We start from the raw sequence: 23,954 nt of genomic DNA, 5'->3' as shown, positions 1-23,954 counted from the left end.
GTGTGCAGCTCGCCCGTTGTAGTGCGCTACGTAGTACGCACCAACCATATCAGTGTACTCACTCCAGGTGTATCGCTCCATTACTAAACAGAGACAATGCACTACCACACTGGTGGACAGCAGTTGCCTACAACTGAAGAGCGTAATACGCCCTCTAATAACTGGAGATCGTATTACGGCCTGCACGGGTTTAAATAATACTCATAGGAAAAAATGACATTAGGGAAAATATTTGTTTTGAAGGCCCCTACAGCCTCCCAGGGTTTGTCGGTTTAAGTACTTTTCACCCTGTATAAGACAACAAGTGTCTGGCTCAGTTGGTAAATCGATTACTGCTGTTATAATAGCAGGTTATCATGATTTAAGTGACTCTGAACGTGGTGTTATGGCCGGCGTACGAGCGATAGGACACAGCATCTCCGAGGTAGCGATGAAATGGGGATTTTCCCTTACGACCATTTCACGAGTGTACCGTGAACATAAGGAATCCGGTAAAACATCAAATCTCCGACAACGCTGTGGCCGGAAAAAGATCCTACAAGAACGGGACCAACGACGACTGAAGAGAATTGTTCAACGTGACAGATGTGCAACCCTTCCGCAAATTGCTTCAGATTTCAACGCTGGGCCATCAACGTCAGCGAGCGAATCATTCAACCGAAACATCATAAATATGGGCTTTCGGGGCCGATGGCCCACTCGTGTACCCTTGATGACTGCACGACACAAAGCTTTACACCTCGCCTGGGCCCCTTCAACATTGTTGATGAATGGAAACACAAGAAGTGGCTCTAAGCACTATGGGACTTAACATCTGAGGTCATCAGTCCCCTAGACTTAGAACTAGGTAAATCTAACTAACCTACGGACACCACACGCATCCATGCCCAAGGCAGGTTTCGAACCTGCGACCGTAGCAGCCGCGTGGTTCCGGACGGAAGCGCCTAGAACCGCTCGGCCACAGCGGCCGGCAATGGAAACATGCCTGTTCGGACGAGTATCGTTTCAAATTGTATCGAGTGGATGGACGTGAATGGGAATGGAGACAACCTCATGAATCCATGGACTCTGCATATCAGCAGGGGACTGTTCAGGATGGTGGAGGCTCTGAAATGGTGTGGGGCATGTGAAGTTGGAGTGATACGGGACCCTTGATACGCCTAAATACGACCCTGACAGGTGACGTGCACGTAAACGTCCTGGCTGATCGCCTGCATCCATTCATGTCCATTGTGCATTCCGACAGACTTGGACAATTCCAGCAAGACAGTGCGACAACTCAAGTGTCCATTATTGCTACAGAGTGGCACCAGCGGCACTCTTCTGAGTTTAAACACTTCTGCTGGACACCAAACTCCTAGGACATGAATATTAGTGAGCGTATCTGGGATGCCTTGCAACGTGCTGTTCAGAAGAAACCTCCACCGCCTCATACTCTTACGGATTTATGGAGAACCCTGCAGGATTCATGGTGTCAGTTCCCTCCAGTACTTCTTCAGACATTAGTCTGCTGCGGCACTTCTGCGTGGTCGCGGCACCACCACACGATGTTAGGCAGATGTACCAGTTTATTTGGCTCTTCAGCGTATGTTGAGGAAATGTAATAAGATGAACATCTGTAAGTAAATCTGTTATGAATTATAGCAGCGTTGCCACTACTTTTTTCCAACCCACGTATTTAAAGATTTGTTCACTATTGTGTAAATGTCCAACACATTACAAGTGAAACTGATATTAAATATATTTAAATGAGCCTGTGTTCTGATGTTTCTTGATTTGCATCGACTGTAATTGCGCAGACGTTAAATATTCTGGATGACGTTTACCAATTAAATGATTACATTATTATTTTATGTACTCATATATGTAGGGAGAAATATATTAACCAAGATTGTCTTCAGATTAATGCCATTTGTGTATTTGTTATTAAATGTGTAGTGGAAAGTGCAACCTAAATGTAAATTAAGGTAGTCCACCAGGGTCTTTCTGCCACTGAGTTTTTGATACTTTGATACTGTGCTTTGTTGTCCACCTGATGAGGAGATGGGAAAGGTGTTGACCAGGATGTGAGACTGGTTGGACTGGGTGATACTGGAATGACTACTTGGGCGAGAATATGTGGCATTACATGATCCAGACGGGAGAATACACTATCGCACATTTTTGTGTGGCTATAAGTATAGCTGACATTCTAGGTGATCAGTACCATGAGCTTCCGCATCTTTTCTGACTCACAAAAGCATCGTCACACGCATATCATAGACTGCTATTAACTATTACCAAACAAATGGACCGTTTCAACTTCGTCCTTGGGAGTTGTAGATCTATAATGTGATTTTTATGTTACATTTTTATATTAGAGCCGTGGTGCCCAAGTCTATAGAACTCGTGGACTATTCATGAAATGGTCATCTCACTGAGACGATCCATAGATACAGTGTTGACGCAACATTACTTCTCATGATATGTTGCTAATTCGCAGTCAATAGAGAAGGCAGAAGACTGTGACAAACGTTCACCCTGCGAGGTAGATGGTGTGATAGGGGATGAGGCCGGTATCTCGTTACAAACACAAACGTTTCTTCTACAACCGGGATAACCCAGACAAGGAAATAGGGGGCTGGGTGAGTTAATTATCCGCCGGAGATCTGCTCCTGCAGTAAGAGCTTGTTTTGCATGAGGACGCGGCAGGTCCAGGTGCCCCCCCCCCCCCTCTCCCTCATCGCCCCCATCCCCCGCCCCGCCCACCGTGTCTGTGTCTCTCCTCGCGGGCTGCCTGCCGCAGTAAACAATGGCGGCTGCACTGGTTTTATTTGCATACCTTTCCGCCCCCAGCGACATTTCGCATTACTACTCTCTTTCTCTTACCCGGCACATTCTCTTATTTCGGATAACAGAGTTGAATTAGCAAATGCTATTATACTTTTAATTAAGTTTCTTAAAAGAGCTTTTGAAAGTGGAACCCTCGAGTTAACAGAGGGGTCGAGCTGGAATGCCCTTCTGTTACCTTGGTTCCAGTACAGAGATTAGATTCTACTGCTTTTATTGCAAAGCCCGTGGAGTCGAAGCTGTATGAAAAAAATACCTCTGTACCAGCACCTACCGTATTGTTTCAGATTCGACGGGTTTTCAGTAAGCAACGCAGCGCATTTTTTTCTCCTCTAGTTTCTGTTGAAAAAATGCGTGATTTGTTGCGGCACATCGTGGAATATCATCGCTTTGGTTTCTATGATTTCATGAAGTTCCTGTGGGTCCCGGCGCTATACGTAGCATTTAAAATGGCATCTGCAACGAAGGTGCGTTACAAGTAGAGAGCTGTCCTTGAGTTCCTTTTCGTGAAAAACCATAGCATCGCAGATACGATTGTAGAACGTTTACAGGGCCGCGCGGCGCAGCCGCGCGATCGAGACTCTCTTGTCACGGTCCGTGTGGTCACCCCCCCGCCCCCCCTGCCCGCTGTCGGAGGCTCGAGTCCACCCTCGGGAATGGGGGTGTATGTTGTCCATAGTGTGAGTTAGTTTAAGTTAGATTAAGTAGTGTGTAGGCTTAGGGACATAAGATATTACCAAAAATTTCCGATGTTTACAGAGACATTGCAGTGAACAAAAGCTCGGTAAGTCGTTCAGTGAGGTGTCTCAGATCACAACCAAGACGTGGAAACCGGTCCGATCTCGCTCGTGTCCTCCGGCTGCACCCAGCTGTGACTCGTGCAGTGTTGGAACGTGCGGACACTCTCATTTGAAGTGATCGACGGATCACAATCAAAGGCCTCGCTCCACAACTGCACGTCTGTGTTGGTAGTGCCGACACACCGATCCGCCAGCTGTGGTACTCAGACGTGTGTGCCATCTGGGTTCATCGCCGCTTAGCCGAAGAACGTAAGGAGGAACGAAGGACTATCTGTGCGGAATTTTTGGCGTATTACGAGCCTGATAGTGACAATCGTTTGCCGAACATCGTCACAGGCGAAGAAACATGGGTTCATTACTTCAAACTGTAAACCAAACAGCAATCCATGGAGTGATGGAAGTCTGAAGGTGAGGATCCAGCGGGTAGGATGGATGAGGAAGAACAGTCCACCACCTCTTCTTCAAAGAAAAAGTTAAGTGCCGCATCCTAAGCCGGTAAACTCATGACGACTATTTTCTGGGACTCTGAGGGGCTATGCTACAAGATGCCCTCCATCTTGGTGCAACTATCAACTCTGAAGACTACTGTACTACCCCCAGGAAAATGAAGAAACGACTACAGCCTGTTAGTTGCCACCAAAACGCAAACGAGCTTCTCTCTCCCCATGACAACTCCAAGCCGCACACAAGTTGCGCAACTGAGAGGAGTTCACAAAAGTTCATTGTACTTTTCTTCCTCATCCACCCTACAGTCCGGATCTCGCACCTACAGACTTCCGTCTGTTTGTCCCAGTGAAGTGGATGATGGGAAGTTATTGATGCTGCAAGACGTTGACTCCAACATTGACCGGTGGCGTGGTACTATGCGGGCGTACAGGGTCTTGCACTATAGTAGCGTAAGGCTGTAACATTGAACGGAAATTATGTTAAGAAGCAGAGTTTGGTTGCCAAAAGAATGGGGAATAATATGGTGTAGCGGAATCCTGAATAAAACCAAACTCCTCTCAGAAAAGAACGGGTGGCATTATTGAACATGCGTCGTACGTAACAACCTTGCCCATCCCATATCACCGTCGTTACGGTCTGAAGGCCAGGGGATGACCTCAACGGAAGAACATAAAAAGGATTCACTGCCAGCATGTGTGTAAGTGTTACATATGACAAGAATTAAACAGCATAATAAAAATATTATACAGCTTTCATACCAGTTTTACACCTTGTTAAGTAATAATACGGATGGTAGCAGATTTTAGGTGGTTTGTTGTAAAGTGATTTATGTAACTCATGAAATATTTTTCAAAGGAAATTGTTCACTCCGGTAAGTCCTATAACCATTTGAGGGAAAAGCTCACATGACAGAATGGATTTAAGAACTTTTCAATGACGACTAATATGATGCTATGTAAGTGGGATACGGGAGTACTAAGGAATGACGAGATACGTTTGAAGTTCTCTAACGCTATAGATACAGCAATAAGGAATAGCGCAGTAGGCAGTACAGTTGAAGAGGAATGGACATCTCTAAAAAGGGCCATCACAGAAGTTGGGAAGGAAAACACAGGCACAAAGAAGGTAGCTGCGAAGAAACCATGGGTAACAGAAGAAATACTTCAGTTGATTGATGAAAGGAGGAAGTACAAACATGTTCCGGGAAAATCAGGAATACAGAAATACAAGTCGCTGAGGAATGAAATAAATAGGAAGTGCAGGGAAGCTAAGACGAAATGGCTCCAGAAAAATGTGAGGACATCGAAAAAGATATGATTGTCGGAAGGACAGACTCAGCATACAGGAAAGTCAAAACAACCTTTGCTGACATTAAAAGCAACGGTGGTAACATTAAGAGTGCAACGGGAATTCCACTGTTAAATGCAGAGGAGAGAGCAGATAGGTGGAAAGAATACATCGAAAGCCTCTATGAGGGTGAAGATTTGTCTGATGTGATAGAGGAAGAGACAGGAGTCGATTTAGAAGAGATAGGGGATCCAGTATTAGAATCGGAATTTAAAAGAGCTTTGGAGGACTTACGGTCAAATAAGGCAGAAGGGATAGATAACATTCCATCAGAATTTCTAAAATCATTTGGGGAAGTGGCAACAAAACGACTATTCACGTTGCTGTGTAGAATATATGAGTCTGGCGATATACCATCTGACTTTCGGAAAAGCATCATCCACACAATTCCGAAGACGGCAAGAGCGGACAAGTGCGAGAATTATCGCACAATCAGCTTAACAGCTCATGCATCGAAGCTGCTTACAAGAATAATATACAGATGAATGGAAAAGAAAATTGAGAATGCGCTAGGTGACGATCAGTTTGGCTTTAGGAAAAGTAAAGGGACGAGAGAGGCAATTCTGACGTTACGGCTAATAATGGAAGCAAGGCTAAAGAAAAATCAAGACACTTTCATAGCATTTGTCGACCTGGAAAAAACGTTCGACAATATAAAATGGTGCAAGCTGTTCAAGATTCTGAAAAAAGTAGGGGTGGGCTATAGGGAGAGACGGGTCATATACAATATGTACAACAACCAAGAGGGAATAATAAGAGTGGACGATGAAGAACGAAGTGCTCGTATTAAGAGGGGTGTAAGACAAGGCTGTAGCCTTTCGCCCCTACTCTTCAATCTGTACATCGAGGAAGCAATGATGGAAATAAAAGAAAGGTTCGGGAGTGGAATTAAAATACAAGGTGAAAGGATGTCAGTGATACGATTCGCTGATGACATTGCTATCCTGAGTGAAAGTGAAGAAGAATTAAATGATCTGCGGAACGGAATGAACAGTCGAATGAGTACACAGTATGGTTTGAGAGTAAATCGGAGAAAGACGAAGGTAATGAGAAGTAGTAGAAATGAGAACAGCGAGAAACTTAACATCAGGATTGATGGTCACGAAGTCAATGAAGTTCAGGAATTCTGCTACCTAGGTAGTAAAATAACCAATGACGGACGGAACAAGGAGGACATCAAAAGCAGACTCGCTATGGCAAAAAAGGCATTTCTGGCCAAGAGAAGTCTACTAATATCAAATATCGACCTTAATTTGAGGAAGAAATTTCTGAGGATGTACGTCTGGAGTACAGCATTGTATGGTAGTGAAACATGGACTGTGGGAAAACCGGAACAGAAGAGAATCGAAGCATTTGAGACGTGGTGCTATAGACGAATGTTGAAAATTAGGTGGACTGATCAGGTAAGGAATGGGGAGGTTCTACGCAGAATCGGAGAGGAAAGGAATATGTGGAAAACACTGATAAGGAGAAGGGACAGGATGATAGGACATCTGCTAAGACATCAGGGAATGACTTCCATGGTACTAGAGGGAGCTGTAGAGGGCAAAAACTGTAGAGGAAGACAGAGATTGGAATACGTCAAGCAAATAATTGAGGACGTAGGTTGCAAGTGCTACTCTGAGGTGAAGAGGTTAGCACAGAAAAGGAATTTGTGGCGGGCCGCATCAAACCAGTCAGTAGACTGATGCCCAAAAAAAAAAAAAAAAAAAAAAATGTACCTTGATTCGAGTAGTTCAATTGTTAACTGTAAGGCAGCACACGAACACTGCGACAGTGTCTGAAGCACGATGCACCATTAGTACGGCGAACATTGTAGTTTCTCTGTACGGCAGCAAGATGAGCTGCGCCGCCAGTGGTAAGCTCAAAGACAACAGCGGAAGTGAGACCGCGTTCTCTTTTCATAAGAGGTAAGCTCCTACGTACAGCACCACGTTGGATGTATCCGTGTGTGGACATACCGAGGAGAACGAATTTTGACATACACGGTGTCTCTAAAGTTACTATTCATTTCAATGAAGGAAGACAGTGAAAATTTCTGGCATATTATAACTGTGTGCCAGACCGAGACTCGAGCTCGAGACCTTTGCCTTTCGCGGGCAAGTGCTCTTCCATCTGAGCTACCCAAGCACGATACACGATCCGTCCTCACAGCTTCAATTCTGCCAGTGAATCGTCACGTACCTTCCAAACTGCACAGAAGCTCTTCTGTGAACCTTGCAGAACTAGTACTCCTGGAAGAAAGGAGAGCTAGTTCGGCAAGGTTCTAGTCTGCATACGTCTCCACAAATCGCCATGTATGAGAAACACATTATACACCTCATCTTAACATTCCTTCTTAAATGTGTAATATTATGACAAGTCATGACTGTCAAATTATTTTTAACTACACTTAAAAAGTAGACGTTATATTTCATACTTACATTATGAATGGATCCACATTAACGTGAAAAGTTTAAACATCATGTTGCGAACTTTGTTTTAAGCAATACAGCTTGACAGTTAACAGATACTGTTGTCAAAGATGCATATATTTTGAGGTGACAAAGTGACGGAGTACCGATATGCACATATACAGATGGCGGTAATATCGCGTACACACGGTACAAAAGGGCAGTGCAGTGGCGGAGCTTTATTTTCTACACAGGTAATGATGGCCATACGACGGGAATTAAGAGGTTTTTAACACGGAATGGTAGTTGACGCTTGACATATGGGACATCCCATTTCGGAAATCGTTAGGGAATCCAAAATCCGAGATCCAAAGTGTCAAGAGTGTGCCGGGAACAACAATTTTCAGGCATTACGTCCCACCACAGCCAAAGCAGTGGCCAACGGCCTTCACGTAACGTCCGAGAGCAACAATGTTCGCGTAGATTTACCAGCGTTAACAGAAAAGTTACACTGCGTGAAGTAACTACAGAGGTCAATGTAGGGCATACGAAGAATGTATCGGTAAGGAGAGTGGGGCGAAATCTGGCGTTAATAGAGTATGGCAGCAGACGACCGACGCGAGTGCCTTTGCTAATAGCACGACATCGGCTGCAGCGCCTCTCATAGCCACGTGACCATATCGGTTGGATGCCATAGTTGATCCCTGACAGCTCGCAGCGCTGCTACCAGCTTTAACTTGCGAAGCACTAACGTCTGTTGGTGAAATATACTAGTTATTTACGGAGCTGTGATAACACCCAGGCGTCACCATAGAGACACTTACAAAATCGTGGTACAGTATAGGTCGAGGTGGGCCTGCGATCTTGCTGCGCCGAAGCCATTGCCGCTATTGGGGTCTACTCACAGCAACTCAACTATAGACGACAGTAAAACAGTCCCGATCTGAGATGGAAAGAGGTGTTGGCAGGGTTCGACAGTGATGCAGACCCCACGCTGCCCTGCATCCAAGCTACCAACAAAAGACAGCGCACTACCTAATCTGCTGTGGACTGTGTTTACATGGAATGGATTGTGTTCTCTAGTCTATCTGAACCGATCATTGACTGGAAATGACTATATTCGGCTACGGGGAGACCATTTACAGCCATTCATGGACTTATGATCTCACGCAACGATGGAATTTTGCTGGCTGACAATGCCCCATATCATTGGGCCGTAACTGTCCACCGTTAGTTTGAAGAACACTCTGGATAATTCGAGCGGATAATTTGGTCATCCAGATTGCCCGACATGAATTCTATCGATCCCATAGGACATAATCCAGAAGTCTAACACAAAAAATGGCACCGAAAACCCCTTTGAAATTATGGACGGCTGTACACGCAACATTACTCACTTCCATTGACTTCTGGAGTCCATGCCACGTCGAACTGCCGCAGTACGCCGGGGAAAAGAACGTCCGACACGATATTAGTAGGTACCCCATGATTTTTTTCGTTTCAGTGTACATACAAACACTGTACGACTGTCGACAGTAAATGTCAGCGCCACGTTACACACAGGGTGACGGAATTTCTCGTTATTAACTTCTAGGCAAGTGACAAGATAATATTTTGAATAGGAATTCATGTCCGTAAACGTGACGTTTCCGTGCTACAGCCGCTTGAAAACACATCTTCAAAAACGTTCAAATATGTGCAAATTCCTAAGGGACCAAACTACTGAGGTCATTGTTCCCTAGACATACACACTATTTAAACTATGCTAAGAACAACAAACACACCATGCCCGAGGGAGGACTCTAACCTCCCGTGGGAGCGTCCGCGCAATCCGTGACATGGCGCCTCAAACCGAGCGGCTACTCCGCGCGGTTCACATCTTCTAAGTAGGTATGCAATAGGGTAGTGATGGTATGAGGGAATTACGTCGGATCGGTTGACGTCATTTGACGTCTATCCTACCTCTCTGACCTGAGTCGAGATTCATTCTGGTCTCTGTGAGTGTTAGAGAAACATTGTTGAGTACAAGTTTACAGAACACACCAACATGATCCTTCTAAATGGACCATTGCCTTTATCAAGATCGTTACCCACATCGTCTGACTCCATCGCAAACCCTTTTCGCCATAATTATCCAACGGCGTCGAGAAAGGTTACTTTCACCGTCAGCAGCTGTGACTTTGTTATTCCAAAGATACGATGCATGCACAAACTGGAAGAGGCGATACTGGATCACATTGCAGAGAATCCGTCAACGAGTACACGACCAATTTCCTTGGCCGTTAATGAGTGGAAGCGTAAAACAAGTGGTGTACTGTCTCACGCCCAATCAATTACTTGTAAAAGCGGCCGCGTTAGCAACATGGTTTCAATTCGTTGTACCACGGAAACGGTACGTTTCCGGACATGAGTTCCAATTTGACATACTCCCCTGTACAAGTTCTAGAAATTTATAACGGGTATTTCCGAACACCCTGTATATTGCTGGCGTGCCAGACTTGTATCATTTCTTGTATAGCAGACACTGAGCGACCAATGACTACTTCATGGCATACAAATAGGCATAATAAAATTTTTATATGGTACATTTGCAAAAATACATAAAATAAACACAAATTTCACAAATCAATGAAAAATGAACAATGCATTAACTGCTGGCGAGCCAGAATCAGCGGATGAGTTATACCGTAGGCCATAATTGTCTGAAGCGAAACTATTGAGATTTTTACAGAAGACACACACAAGCCAAACTGTTGACATTTTTTACAGAAGAGTAATCTGTAGAAATACAATTTTCAAATTTTTTAAAAACTATTTTACTATTACTGAAAAACAAACGGAATCCTCAATTTATAAACATAAGCATATGTATGTACGTTGGTATTGTATGTCGGTGAAATGCTTAAGCAGTGGTAGTAGTTAACGAAACCGCAAAAAAATTGTGAGTATAAACGACACTCATTTATGTTACCACCTTACTGGATACATGTGGGAGCCAAAACGATCCTCTCAAAAACATGTGTGTAATCCTACCTTCAGCAGATCTTCGTACGTAGTAACCCATCACATCTCTTGAGAGAGATGTGTAGAGTCAAGCAATAAAGTTGAGAAATCCCAAGTAGAAATTATTCCATGATGTATATCGATTAAAAATTATGAGCTACTACAGATTCCTTAATGAGAGAAACTAGATTTCAAAGTGTCATTTTTTGTAAAAAATACATAGAGGGTACTAAAAAATAAGAAAACTTTTTAACATCTATCAACCAATATACACTGCGAGGCAGAACAACAACCAAATAAAAGTGTAGGAACCAATATTGGGTACATCATGTACGTCATGAGTTACAGCACTATCCTACACCTACATGGTTACTCTGCGTTTCACACTTAAGTGCCTGGCTGAGGGTTCATCGAACCATTTTCATACTACTTCTCTACCATTCCACTCTCGAATGGCGCATGGGAAAAAGGAACACCTAAATCTTACCGTTCGAGTTCTGATTTATATTACTTTATTATGATGATTATTGCTCCCCACGTAGGTGGGTGTCAACAAAATATATTCCCATTCGTAAGAGAAAGCTGGTGATTGAAACTTCATAAATAGATCTCGCGGCAAAGATAACCGCCTTTGTTTCAGTGACTGCCACCCCAACTCGCGTATCATATCAATGACACTCTCACCCCTATTGCTCGATATCACGAAACGAGCTGCCTTTCTTTGCACTTTTTCGATGTCCTCCGTCAATCGCCGGGCGCGGTGGTCTCGCGGTTCTAGGCGCGCAGTCCGGAACCGTGCGACTGCTACGGTCGCAGGTTCGAATCCTGCCTCGGGCATGGATGTGTGTGATGTCCTTAGGTTAGTTAGGTTTAAGTAGTACTAAGTTCTAGGGGACTGATGACCACAGCTGTTAAGTCCCATAGTGCTCAGAGCCATTTGAACATTTTTGAGCCTCCGTCAATCCTACCTGGTAAGGATCCCACGCCAGCAGAGGACGGACAAGTGTAATGTAGTCTGTCTGTGGCTCTGAGCACTATGGGACTCAACATCTTAGGTCATAAGTCCCCTAGAACTTAGAACTACTTAAACCTAACTAACCTAAGGACATCACACACACCCATGCCCGAGGCAGGATTCGAACCTGCGACCGTAGCAGTCCCGCGGTTCCGGACTGCAGCGCCAGAACCGCTAGACCACCGCGGCCGGCCTGTAGTCTGTCTCTCTAACGGGTTTGTCACATCTTCAAAACGCAGTCTTTGTTTCGCCTTCCCCACAATATTATCTACGTGGTCTTTCCAATTTAAGTTGCTCGTAATTGTAATTCCTAGGTATTTAGGCGAATTGACAGCCCTTAGATTTGTGCGATTTATCGTATCCTATGATGTTATCGCCGCACACAACTGATGTGAAAGAACTTGCAGTCAGCGAATATATTTCAAATTATTTGGTATGGAAATGCCGACTGACTAGAGCCTCCCGTTGGGTAGACCATTCGCCTGGTGCAATTCTTTCGTTGGTGCCACTTCGGCGACTTTCGTATCGATGGGGATGAAAGGATGATGATAAAGACAACACAGCACCCAGTGCCTCAGCGGAGAAAATCTCCGACCCAGCCGGGAATCGAACCCGGGCCGTTAGGTATGACATTCCGTCACGCTGACCACTCAGCTACCAGGGGCGGACACATTATTTGGTTCATTCAGACATGCAAATAAGTATTACAAGCCTATACAGGCATACAGCCATACCAACAAGGGTTTCGATTTCCTTAATCTTATTCTGCATTTCTAGGGAATCTAGTTAATAATATTGGGAATCGCAAGTTACGAATATGATGGGCCATGATATAAGGGTGCAGAAATTGTGACATATGGAGGTTTGGGCCTGTCAGAAAAGCGTGAACAGATAGCCTAAGTGGTTACGGTGACTGGTCGCGACAAGAGCGAAATCCGGTTTCGAGTCCCGGTCCGGCACAAATTTTGATGTGTGACTAATAGGTAGTAATCTATACTAAATGCGGCTGATGTCAAAGAATTCGTAGTTAGAGAAAAAAATTTGGAGTCATTCAAGTGAAAGAGAACCAAAGTTTCAAAGTTTCTGACACTAACAATATTTGTTTTTCTACCACGTGATGGTATGTTAGGCGCACTGGTGAAATAACGTAATAGAACACAGCGTGTCAATTTCCGCGGTCACTCGCGGCACATATAGAAGCTGTCTGTAACAACAGACGTGTTTGTGATGGATACGAACATGCGGGTTCATCAGCAACATTGCTGAACCATATTACAATATTGCAATGTATTGCATAAATGTTGACGGCAACAGTCTTGGAGGAACGTACTCGAAACGTAGGGATTTATTAATGTGGTTTGCCCAGTTCCGGACTAGCCGACGGAGTTTTGTGAACCTACCTCGCCTGGGATATAAGCCTTATTTTACGCTAAAAGAATTTCTCGTGGGTAACAACAACTGACCTTAACTGTACGCACTTTATCAAATGCTGTGCACGTTATTGTTGGATCATCATACAAGATTCTGCACGGGAAACTGGAAAATCATCAAACTTTTTATAAATGCCTACCACGATATCTTCGCAATGATCAGAAAGACTTCTACAAGCCAGTATCCCTGCAACATTGGTGGAATGTGAGGAGGACGGTGGAGCACCGTCAATGTACATTGTGACTACAGTTGAAAACTGTTGTTACCGCTTCCAGCCAGAAAGATGTCATCGCTTGCAACCAGCAAGCAAGAATGAGTCAGGAATGGAAACATCTGTTGTCAACCAAACTAAGGAAGGTCCGGAAAGCCTCTGTGGCTGGATGGGTCACGCTCGACGTGCTCTTCGATGTCCAATGATTATTGGTCATCGTAATGGTGCCCAATGAGACCGACCACAAGTAACGCTCAACGCTATTACGAACATACAGAAAACGGGGTTTTAAAAGCAAGAAGCCGGGAAAAGTGCAAGAAAGTGTGATATGCGTCGAAATAATTCATGGTCGCACCCAGGCAAATCAACAGAATTTCTTTCCAATATGCTGCGTTGCATCACCCGGCTTATAGTCCGAATATATTGTGTCACGACTGCAAAGTGATTGATTCATTAATGACGACCTTGAAATATGGGCGTTTACACTGCGTTGCTGTGCATGATGATGGGAAAGAGTTTCTCTATTTTTACCCTTATTCTTTGGTCCTTGTTCGAGGAAATAATTGTACCACGTTGTGAGAGTCTCGAGTCAAAGAGCGATTATCTGCATGCTGTCTCGAAACTTCATAACAAAGTACGGTATGTGCGAGACTCTGACACCAGTCTATCTTTCATTTCAAAATGGCTCTGAGCACTATGGGACTCAACTGCTGTAGTCATCAGTCCCCTAGAACTTAGAACTACTTAAACCTAACTAACCTAAGGACATCACACACAGCCATGCCCGAGGCAGGATTCGAACCTGCGACCGTAGCAGTCACACGGTTCCGGACTGCGCGCCTAGAACCACGAGACCACCGCGGCCAAATATCTTTCATTTGAACGAGCATTAAAGGACTTCTAAAAGTGTCACATTTTAAGGCAAGGTACAGCCATAAGTGTGTTTCGGTCAACTTTGATGCAGTGTGACTGCAAGACGCGGTGATTTTACATAGTCCAGCAATGTTGGTGATACATCGGGCTCTAGTAGATAGTTGCCGAGGTACGGCTCAAGCGACATCGATCTTGTCGGACAAAGGTGGAAAATGGTTCATATGGCGGGGCCATATCAACGTCTGCCATTGTCTGGAAATGTCTCCCACTCTCACTTGATACGTAGTTCACATGCCGACAGCGCTGATGTGTCATCATCTAATCGCAGCGGTGAATCATTTTTTTTTTTCGCTTCAGTTTGAAAGAGGCACTCGATTTGCTTGCCTACAGGAATGTATAACTGTACAACGTATTCAGCGTGGGTTCACGAGCTGAAGTTTCGGAAACAGTTGCCTCACTTAGTAAATACCGCATCCACAAAACCCAAATTCTCTATTTTTAAATTTTTCCCTGTGGAATGCAAAATTAGGATGTATTTAGATTTCGTCTACTTCACTGCAACACAGTGGCCCATGTGAATACTTCTAGCCCGGAAAATGTGGCTTCAACTCTTGTGGTCTGCAATGTTGCCGTGCCATATTGATACGTAGTCAATATAGAATTTGTACAACCTGTGTAAACGTACCTTTATATGCCACAAATTTTCCCAGATCTTGTCTCATACCTAGACTGGAAGTTAGAATATCCGGTGCAAATATACATCCACAACACTATTTGTAAGCCAGGAATAAGACAACAGAAAAAAGAAGTAAGCAATTACTGTGTGTGAACATGAGATTGTTTCTGTTTAATTTACAAAATGACTGTCTGATCTGACAATCAATTTCGGTTAATGCCTGACAAACAAAACGATATACCCAGAAGGTGAGGCGATACCGAAAGAGATGGACAGGGTGCGTGAGGTTATTTCAGTGATTACTGGTTCGAGTCAAATTACAAAGAACTTGTCTGTATTAGCCCTCTTATCAGTCTGACGCTGCACTCTTCTGGCTTGAATTCAAACACTGATACGGACAGAAAGAGTGTCATAAAGCACTTGTGTCCTTTCCTGAGGCAACTTGGCCCACAGCTGCTGTAAACTGACGTTTATATCCTGGATAGTGGCGCTGGGACGAAGTTGACGTCCGAGATGGCGACTTATCACGTGTCCTATCATCCGATATCTATTTCTGTTTTCCGTAAGTTTCTTTCTGCTTTGATTCTACCACGAACCTCCTGATTTCTAATCTCATCAGTCCTAATACTTAACATTCTGCTGTAGCATTACATTTCAAACGCTTCGATTCTCTCTGGTTGTCACACTGTCCGTGTTTTACTTCCCTACAATGCTTTGTTTCAAACGTAGATTGTCAGAACTATCTTCCTCAGGTCATGGCCGATTTTTTATATTAGCAGACAGCTATTGGTCACGTATGCCTTCCTCGCCTGTGCTAATCTGCTTTTTATGGATTCCTTGCTATATCCGTTATATGTTATTTTGCTTCCGAGACAGCAGAATATCTTCATCTACTTCGTTGTTTCCAATTTTGACGTTAAGTTTAACACTAATCTCATTTCCGATACTCCTCAGTACTTTCATCTTTCTCCCCTTTGCTGTCAATTCACAGTCTGAATTCATTATACTGGTCATTCCATTCAACATGTCCTGTAATTCACTTTCACCTGCACGAAGGATAGCAACGTCATCCTCTAGTTTTATCATTGATATCATGTCCGCCCCCGGTAGCTGAGTGGTCAGCGTGACAGACTGTCAATCCTCAGGGCCCGGATTCGATTCCCGGCTGGGTCGGAGATTTTCTCCGATCAGGGATTGGGTGTTGTGTTGTCCAAATCATCATCATTTCATCCTCATCGACGCGCAGGTCGCCGAAGTGGCGTCAACTCGAAAGACCTGCACCAGGCGAACGGTCTACCCGACGGGAGGCCCTAGCCACACGACATTCCATTCCATTGATATCATCTGAATATGAACTCTTCCTCTATTTCCGTCATTGCTTCGTGGACGTGTGGATTGAACATTAGGAGTGAAAGACTACACCCCTTACAGCCTTTTTAATCTGAACACTTCTTTCATGGTCTTCTATTTTTATTTTTCCCTCATGTTCTTGTACAAATTGCGTGTTTTCCGTCTTTCCCTATAGCTTACTCCTAATTTTCGCAGAATGTGGAGCACCATTTCACATTATTGACAAGTCTTAAGAACGTCTGTTGGTTTTTGTTCACTCTTGCTTCCGTTGTCAATCGCTTCAGAACTTCCTCTCTGGTGCCCTTACCTTACCGAAAGGCTGACTAATCGTTATCTATTAGATTCTCAGTTTTCTTTTCTATTCTTCTGCATATTATCCTTTTCAGCAACTTGGATGCATGAGCTGTTAAAGTGACGGTGTGATATTTCTCGCAGTTCCTCGCCCTTGCTACTTTCAGGATTGTGTCAATGATATTTTTCTGAAAGTCTGATGGTATGCCTCCATATTCACACTAAATTGCTAATTTTCCATTTCCTCTGTGTCTTATTTGTCTTATTTGATCGAAAGTCTTCAAATGTTTCCGATATCGAATACCCTTTCTTCTTCAGTCGCATCGGCAGACAAGTCCTTCCCCTCATAGAGACCTTTAATGTGCTCTACCCGCCTAACTGTTCTCTCCTCTGTGCTAACAATGGAATTCCCACTGCACTCTTACGGGGGGGGGGGGGGGGGGGGGGGCGTTAATGAAAAACACTATTTAAAAAATGCACCAAATCCAGAGTTTTGGAGATATGGCAATGAAATTTTGTACCACGCTTTACATAAAAGTAACACATTTACAGATAAAATCCTTTGATTATATACATTCAATTTTTTAATGAAATTTGAAGTTTTATTTTCAAAAAATAATGTATGTTCCATTTTCTCAGAAAGTATTCAAGAGATTTCTACAAACATTTATCTGTTTCCAGCTCTTTATATGTTGTAAGCTTCTCTCATGAAGTTTTTATAATAGGTAAAATGGGAAAATTTTCAGAATTTTTTAATTATTATTCCACAATTTTAAATTCATGCAAAATGCCAAGCACTTTCCCCGATATCTCAGCTTGCAGTCAGAATTTCAAAATTTGGTCTTCTGAGAACGTTTACTAAGTTTACAGAAATATGTGTACAAAATTTCATAATTCTAGCATTCATTGAATCTGAGGAAAAGGTACGTAAACTTTAAAAAACAAACTATTCACGAAACGCAATTTTAAGTTCAACCTAACTTTTTTCCTTTGTCTCTTTTTCAGAAAGCACCACATTTGTACACTGGGTCGTCCTTCCCGTCAAAGTTTCTCTTCTAGTTCCTTGTTGTCTGTCTTCTTTCCTGTATCAGATCTTCAATTGACTTTTCAGTTGCAGATACGCGCTGTAAATCTATTTTTCCCAGGATGTCTTGAGTAAAATTTCCTATCTTGCAGCCATTCTTTCTAATACCTTCATCCTCCCGACGTTCCCATCATTAAATACAATAAGTGCACCATAAATTGCAGCTGATGTATTTCTTCTGTCTCCCAAGGTTTTTTCGCAGTTACCTTCCTTGTACCTTTATTTGCCTGTCCAACTTCCGTGATTACCCTTCAAGTGAACTACCTGGCGAACTTTTCAGTGTCGAAGTATCTACAGCTGCAGTGAACTTCAAGCGCATATTATTAATTCCTACTACATTAGTACTATCCCACTTCTTTGAGCATATGTATAAAATCAGGAGAAACAAAACTGACGTTCTACGGAACGGAATGTGGAATGTCAGACCCCTTAATCGGTTAGAAAATTTAAAAAGGAAAATGGATAGGTTAAAGTTAGATATAGTGGGAATCAGTGATATTCGGTGGCAGAAGGAACAAGACTTCTGGCCAGGTGAATTCAGGATTGTAAATACAAAATCAAATAACGGTAATGCAGTAGTAGGTTTAGTAATGAATAGAAAAATAGGAACGCGGATAGCTACTACGAACAGCATAGTGAATGCATTATTGTAACCAAGATAGTCACGAAGCCAGTAGTACAAGTTTATATGCCAACTAGTTCCGCAGATGATGAAGAAATTAAAGAAATATATGAAGAGATAAATGAAATTATTCAGATGGTTAAGGGAGACGAAAATTTAATAGTCATGGGAAGCTGGAATTCGACTGTAGGAAAAGGAAGGGAAGGAAAAGTAGTAGGTGAATATGGACTGCGGGTGAGGAATGAAAGGGGAGGCCGCCTGGTAGAATTTTGCACAGAGCATAACTTAATCATAGCTAACACTTGGTCCAAGAATCATAAAAGAAGGTTGTATACATGGAAGAATCCTGGAGATACTAGAAGGTATCAGATAGATTATATAATGGAAAGACAGAGATTTAGAAACCAGGTTTTAAATTGTAAGACATTTCCAGGGGCAGATGTGGACTCTGACCACAATCTATTGGTTATGAACTGTGGATTAAAACAGAAGAAACTGCAAAACGATAGGAATTTAAGGAGATGGGTCCTGGATACACTGAAAGAACAAGAAGTTGTAGAGAGTTTCAGAGAAGAACAGGGGAAAGAAATACAATAGAAGAAGAATGGATAGCTTTGAGAGATAAAGTAGTGAAGGTAAAAAGACGAGAGCAAGTAGAAATCCTCGAATAACAGAAGAGATATAGAATTTAAATGATGAAATAAGAAAATGTAGAAATGCAGTAAATGAAGCAAAGAATACAAACATCTCAAAAATGAGATCGACAGGAAGTGCATAATGGTTAAGCAGGGATGCCTAGAAGACAAATGTAAAGACGTAGAAGCATATATCGCCAGGGGTGAGCTAGATACTGCCTACAGGAAAATTAAAGAGGCCTTTGGAGAAAAGAAAACCACCTTTGTGAATATCAAGAGCTCAGATGGTAAACCAGTCCTAAGCAAAGAAGGAAAAGCAGAAAGGTGGACGGAGTATATAGAGGGTCTGCACTTGGGCGATGTACTTGAGGGCGATATTATGGAAATGGAAGAGGACGTAGATGAAGATGAAATGGGAAATAGGATACTGTGTGAATAATTTGACAGAGCACTGAATGACCTAAGTCGAAACAAAACCCCGGGAGTAGACAACATTCCGTTGAAACTAATGACAGCCCTGGGTGAGGCAGCCATGACAAAACACTTTCACCTGACGAGCAAGATGTAGGAGACAGGCGAGATACCTTTAGACTTCAAGAAGAATATAATAATTCCAATCCCAAAGAAAGCAGGTGTTGACAGGTGTGAATATCACGGAACTATCAGTTTAGTAAGTCATAGTTGCAAAACACTGACACGATTTCGATACAATCGAATGTAAAAGCTGGTAGAAGCCGATTTCGGGGAATATCAGTTTGGATTCCGCGGAAATGTTGGCACACGCGACGTAATACTGACCTACGACTTATCTTAGGTTAAGGAAAGGGAACCTACGTTTCTAGCATTTATAGAACTAGAAAAAGCTTTTTATAATGTTGACTGGAACACTATCTTTCAAATTCTGAAGATGGCAGGTGTAAAATACAGAGAACGAAAGGCTATTTACAATTTGCACAGAAACCGGATGGCAGTTGTAAGAGTAGGGGGGCATGAAAGGGAAGGAGTGATTGAGAAGGGAGCAAGACAGGGTTTTAGCCTATCCCTGATGTTATTCAATCTGTATATTGAGCAAGCAGTGAAGAAAACAAAAGAAAAATTTGGAGTAGGAATTAAAATCCATGAAGAAGAAATAAAAACTTTTGAGGTTTACCGACGACATTGTAATTCTGTCAGAGTCTGCAAAGGACCTGGAAGAGCAGTCTAACGGAAAGGAAAGTGTCTTGAAAGGAGGATATATGTTGAATATCAACAAAAGCAAACCGGGGATAGCGGAATGTAGTAGTATTAAATCACGAGATGCTGAGAGAAGTAGATTAGGAAACGAGACACGTAAGGTAGTAAATGAGTTTTGCTATTTAGGGAACAAAATAACTGATGATGGTCGAAATAGAGAGGATATAAAATGTAAACTGGCTATGGGAAGGAAAGCGTTTCTGAAGAGGAGAAATTTGTTAACATCTAGTGTAGATTTAAGCGTCAGGAAGTAGTTTCTGAAATTATTTGTATGGAGTGTATCCGTGTATGGAAGTAAAAAACGGAAAATAAACAATGTAAACAAGAAGAGAGTCGAAGCTCTAGAAATGTGGTGCTACAGAAGAATGCTGAAGATTAGTTGGGTAGATCAAGTTACTACTGAGGATTACTGAATAGAATTGGAGAGAAGAGGAATTTGTGGCACAACTTGACTAGAAGACAGAATCGGTTGGTGGAAAACGTTCTGAGGAAACAAGGGATCACCAATTTAGTATTGGAGGGAAGCGTGGAGGGTAAAAATCGTAGAGGGAGACCATGAGATGAATACACTAAGCAGATTGAGAAGGGAGTAAGTTCCTGTAGGTATTCGGACATGAAAAGGCTTGCACAGGATAGAGTAGCATGAAGAGCTGCATCAAACTAGCATCTGGACTGAAGACCACAACAACAACATATATAATGCAAAACAAGTAGTGATAAGAAAGATCACCTTTAAATATGCTTGTGCTTTCTGCTAGGAAACAACGTAAATAGGTAAGTAATTTATCAATAACGAAAGGCCCGTCGACTAGCCCCCCCCCCCCCCCCCCCCCCCCCCCCAGTTATCATTCAGTAGGATTTCCACTTCAGGAAGCAATAGAGTGTAGTCTGTCGGTGAGCGTAGCTTGTAAGAACACAGTTAATTCTCACTCCTGGTATCTAAAATAACTTTACTTATAAATTTACTGAAGATTATGAATCATGGTAGTAATGTGCCGATGCGCAGTCAAAGGAGCAATGAAGTGCTACCTGTGAATGGCGTATAAAACTACCCGACTTTGTGTGACATATGTGTAAATAACGGTTTTTTATTTTCCTTTTCTTTCAGTAGTATGTGACAGATTTATTAAATATTTGGTTGTAATGTAAACAGGGCAAAGCTTACAATGAGCAAAAACTATTTGTGGTATTTCTGTAAATATTTGTGACATAAATTAGTACTATTTTACAGATTAATTTTGTTGTTTATCAGGTAGTGTGTCGATGACAGTGGTAGGTAGCGGAAGTGTGGTGCGCTGAGTGGTGTGGGTGGCGACACATCGTCTTAATTTGATCTTAATTTGATAGAGGAACGTACTTTTTTTTTTTACTTCCTACTCAGGAGAGCTGGGCCGACTGTTGTACGACCCTGAACTTTACAGTCATTTATCCAAGTCGATCGGAATTGAGGTGGGCAGTTCCACGGAGTATTTACGATGAAATTTCCAGCTGCAGCATTCGTGGGTCCGACCAGTGGATTGGGACCATTTTGATTCATTTCTGGGACAATATTCTTTATTGTAATAACCAAAAATCAAAGTTCTGTATGTGTGTGTGTGTGTGTGTGTGTGTGTGTGTGTGTGCGTGTGAGTGTATAAGCTATTTCATTTCATGGATTGTTATTACCAACTGAATTACTGATAATGCTGAGGAAGAGTTACCTGTCACCGCGAGAGCATCGTTGCGAACCGTACAACTAAGTAACATTTTGTAAATCCAGCTCTGAGAACTGTTTTGTCTGCGAATGAAGAAATTACTGAAACACACTGGCATTTCAACTGTTATTTTAAATAATTGAATCGTCCTGAACCTACCCTAATTTTGCAGACAAAGTAAGAATATACAGTGCTTACCAAGATAAAATAACATTGCCGGAAAATAAATTATAATGGATGACGTTGGTTGGTTGGTTGGTTGTTTTGGGGAAGGAGACCAGACAGCGAGGTCATTGGTCTCATCGGATTAGGGAAGGACGGGGAAGGACGTCGCGCCGTGCCCTTTGAGAGGAACCATCCCGGCATTTGCCTGGAGCGATTTAGGGAAATCGCGGAAAACCTAAATCAGGATGGCCGGACGCGGGATTGAACCGTCGTCCTCCCGAGTGCGAGTCCAGTGTCTAACCACTGCGCCACCTCGCTCGGTAATGGATGACGTCATTACAGACAAACTTGTAACAAGATTATTTTATCAAAAACATGCTCTTTCTGAAAGAGTGGCTAAAAGTGATCGTGGCTTTGAATGAATTCAGTTCAAGTGGGATTAATTGTTTCTTCTGTAAAAAAAAAAAAAAAAAAAAACTGGGTTTATGTGCTGCAAGTTATGATTAAGTTTCATAAAAGTTTTGTAAAGACTAATTTAATATTTAAAGGGTAAGAATAAAACTCCTATGAATTTTGCAAAAGAGCAAAGAAGAATTTCAAATATACTGTCGTGTTAGTCTCTAAAGTACAGTGACTGGCACTCTTATTAGTCTTTTAGTCTTTCGTTAGCGTTTGCCCCCTCTTGCTACGGACTTTGCTTTATCGAGGTTTAAGCAAATCATACATATTACTTCTCAAGTCCACATCCCTTTTTCTCGATACATACACATCGTACAGGGATGAATGAGGTGTTGTTACAAATGTGTTTTAATCGACTCCTGACAGTGCACGAAAATTTTACGCCAATACCTATTATCTGTGGAAAATTTTAACATTAAAGAGACTTTTAGCAATCACAGGCGAAAGGATATCATGGATTCCCAGCAAAATTCCTATATTTTACGACGTTCACATATTAACCACGAATCAGAGACTCCCTTTACATATTATTTTATTACAAATACCATTTTATTTGTTTTAAAGTATTTATGTAACTGATAATTTGTATACAGCATTGTCATAGTTAATAACCGTGACCAGTGTGATAGTCCATTATCCTTTCACGTCGTACAAGTTGAGTCTTTTAGACGAATATACTTCCCGAAACGATAAACATATTTGTCATTTTCACCTTGAGAGGCGTTTTACGTATTGCTACTGCGACCTAACGTGCTTACTGTAGTTGAAAATGTCTGTCGAGTCAAACTTGTAGATAGTGTGGCTCTATTGACAATCTCTGATCTCTGCCCATCGTACAAACTGGGACAAACATACCGATCTCAGAACATATTCTTGGACATACAGAAACGTATATACAAGGATGTATAATAAATTAATAATTATTATTTCAAGTTGTCCGGTTTATTTTTAGTGTTCCGACCTGTATTAGTAAAAACGGAACCCTAATAGAATCAATTTGTTTTCCGTCTGTCTGTCCGTTTGACTATGAAAAACTCTGTTTCTAAGGAATCAAGTTGAAATTTATGTCGCATACTTAGGTCTATGATTCCTTGGCGATGTAAACAACTGAAGCTTATAAGTCAATGGGTTCAAAAGGCACTGTGATTTCTGTCAGATGTTTTGATACTCGCAAATTCACTCTTTAAAACGTATAGGGTACTTTCCAATGGTCAACAGTCACAAAAAGGAAGGTTTTAAAGTACAACCAACGGAAAAATCGGAAAACTGTAAATCTGTAATTATATCACACGAAAAATATTTTGTCATTTCTAATCTGAATCTTTGTCTGTTCGTCTGTCTGGTAAGGCCCCTTTTTCTCAGGAACGGGAAGACTAAGGTTTAAATTATAAAACCC

This window comes from Schistocerca serialis, chromosome 4 (assembly GCF_023864345.2).
Source record: "Schistocerca serialis cubense isolate TAMUIC-IGC-003099 chromosome 4, iqSchSeri2.2, whole genome shotgun sequence".
Classification (NCBI taxonomy): domain Eukaryota; kingdom Metazoa; phylum Arthropoda; class Insecta; order Orthoptera; family Acrididae; genus Schistocerca; species Schistocerca serialis.
Note: the sequence above shows the minus strand (reverse complement) of the source record.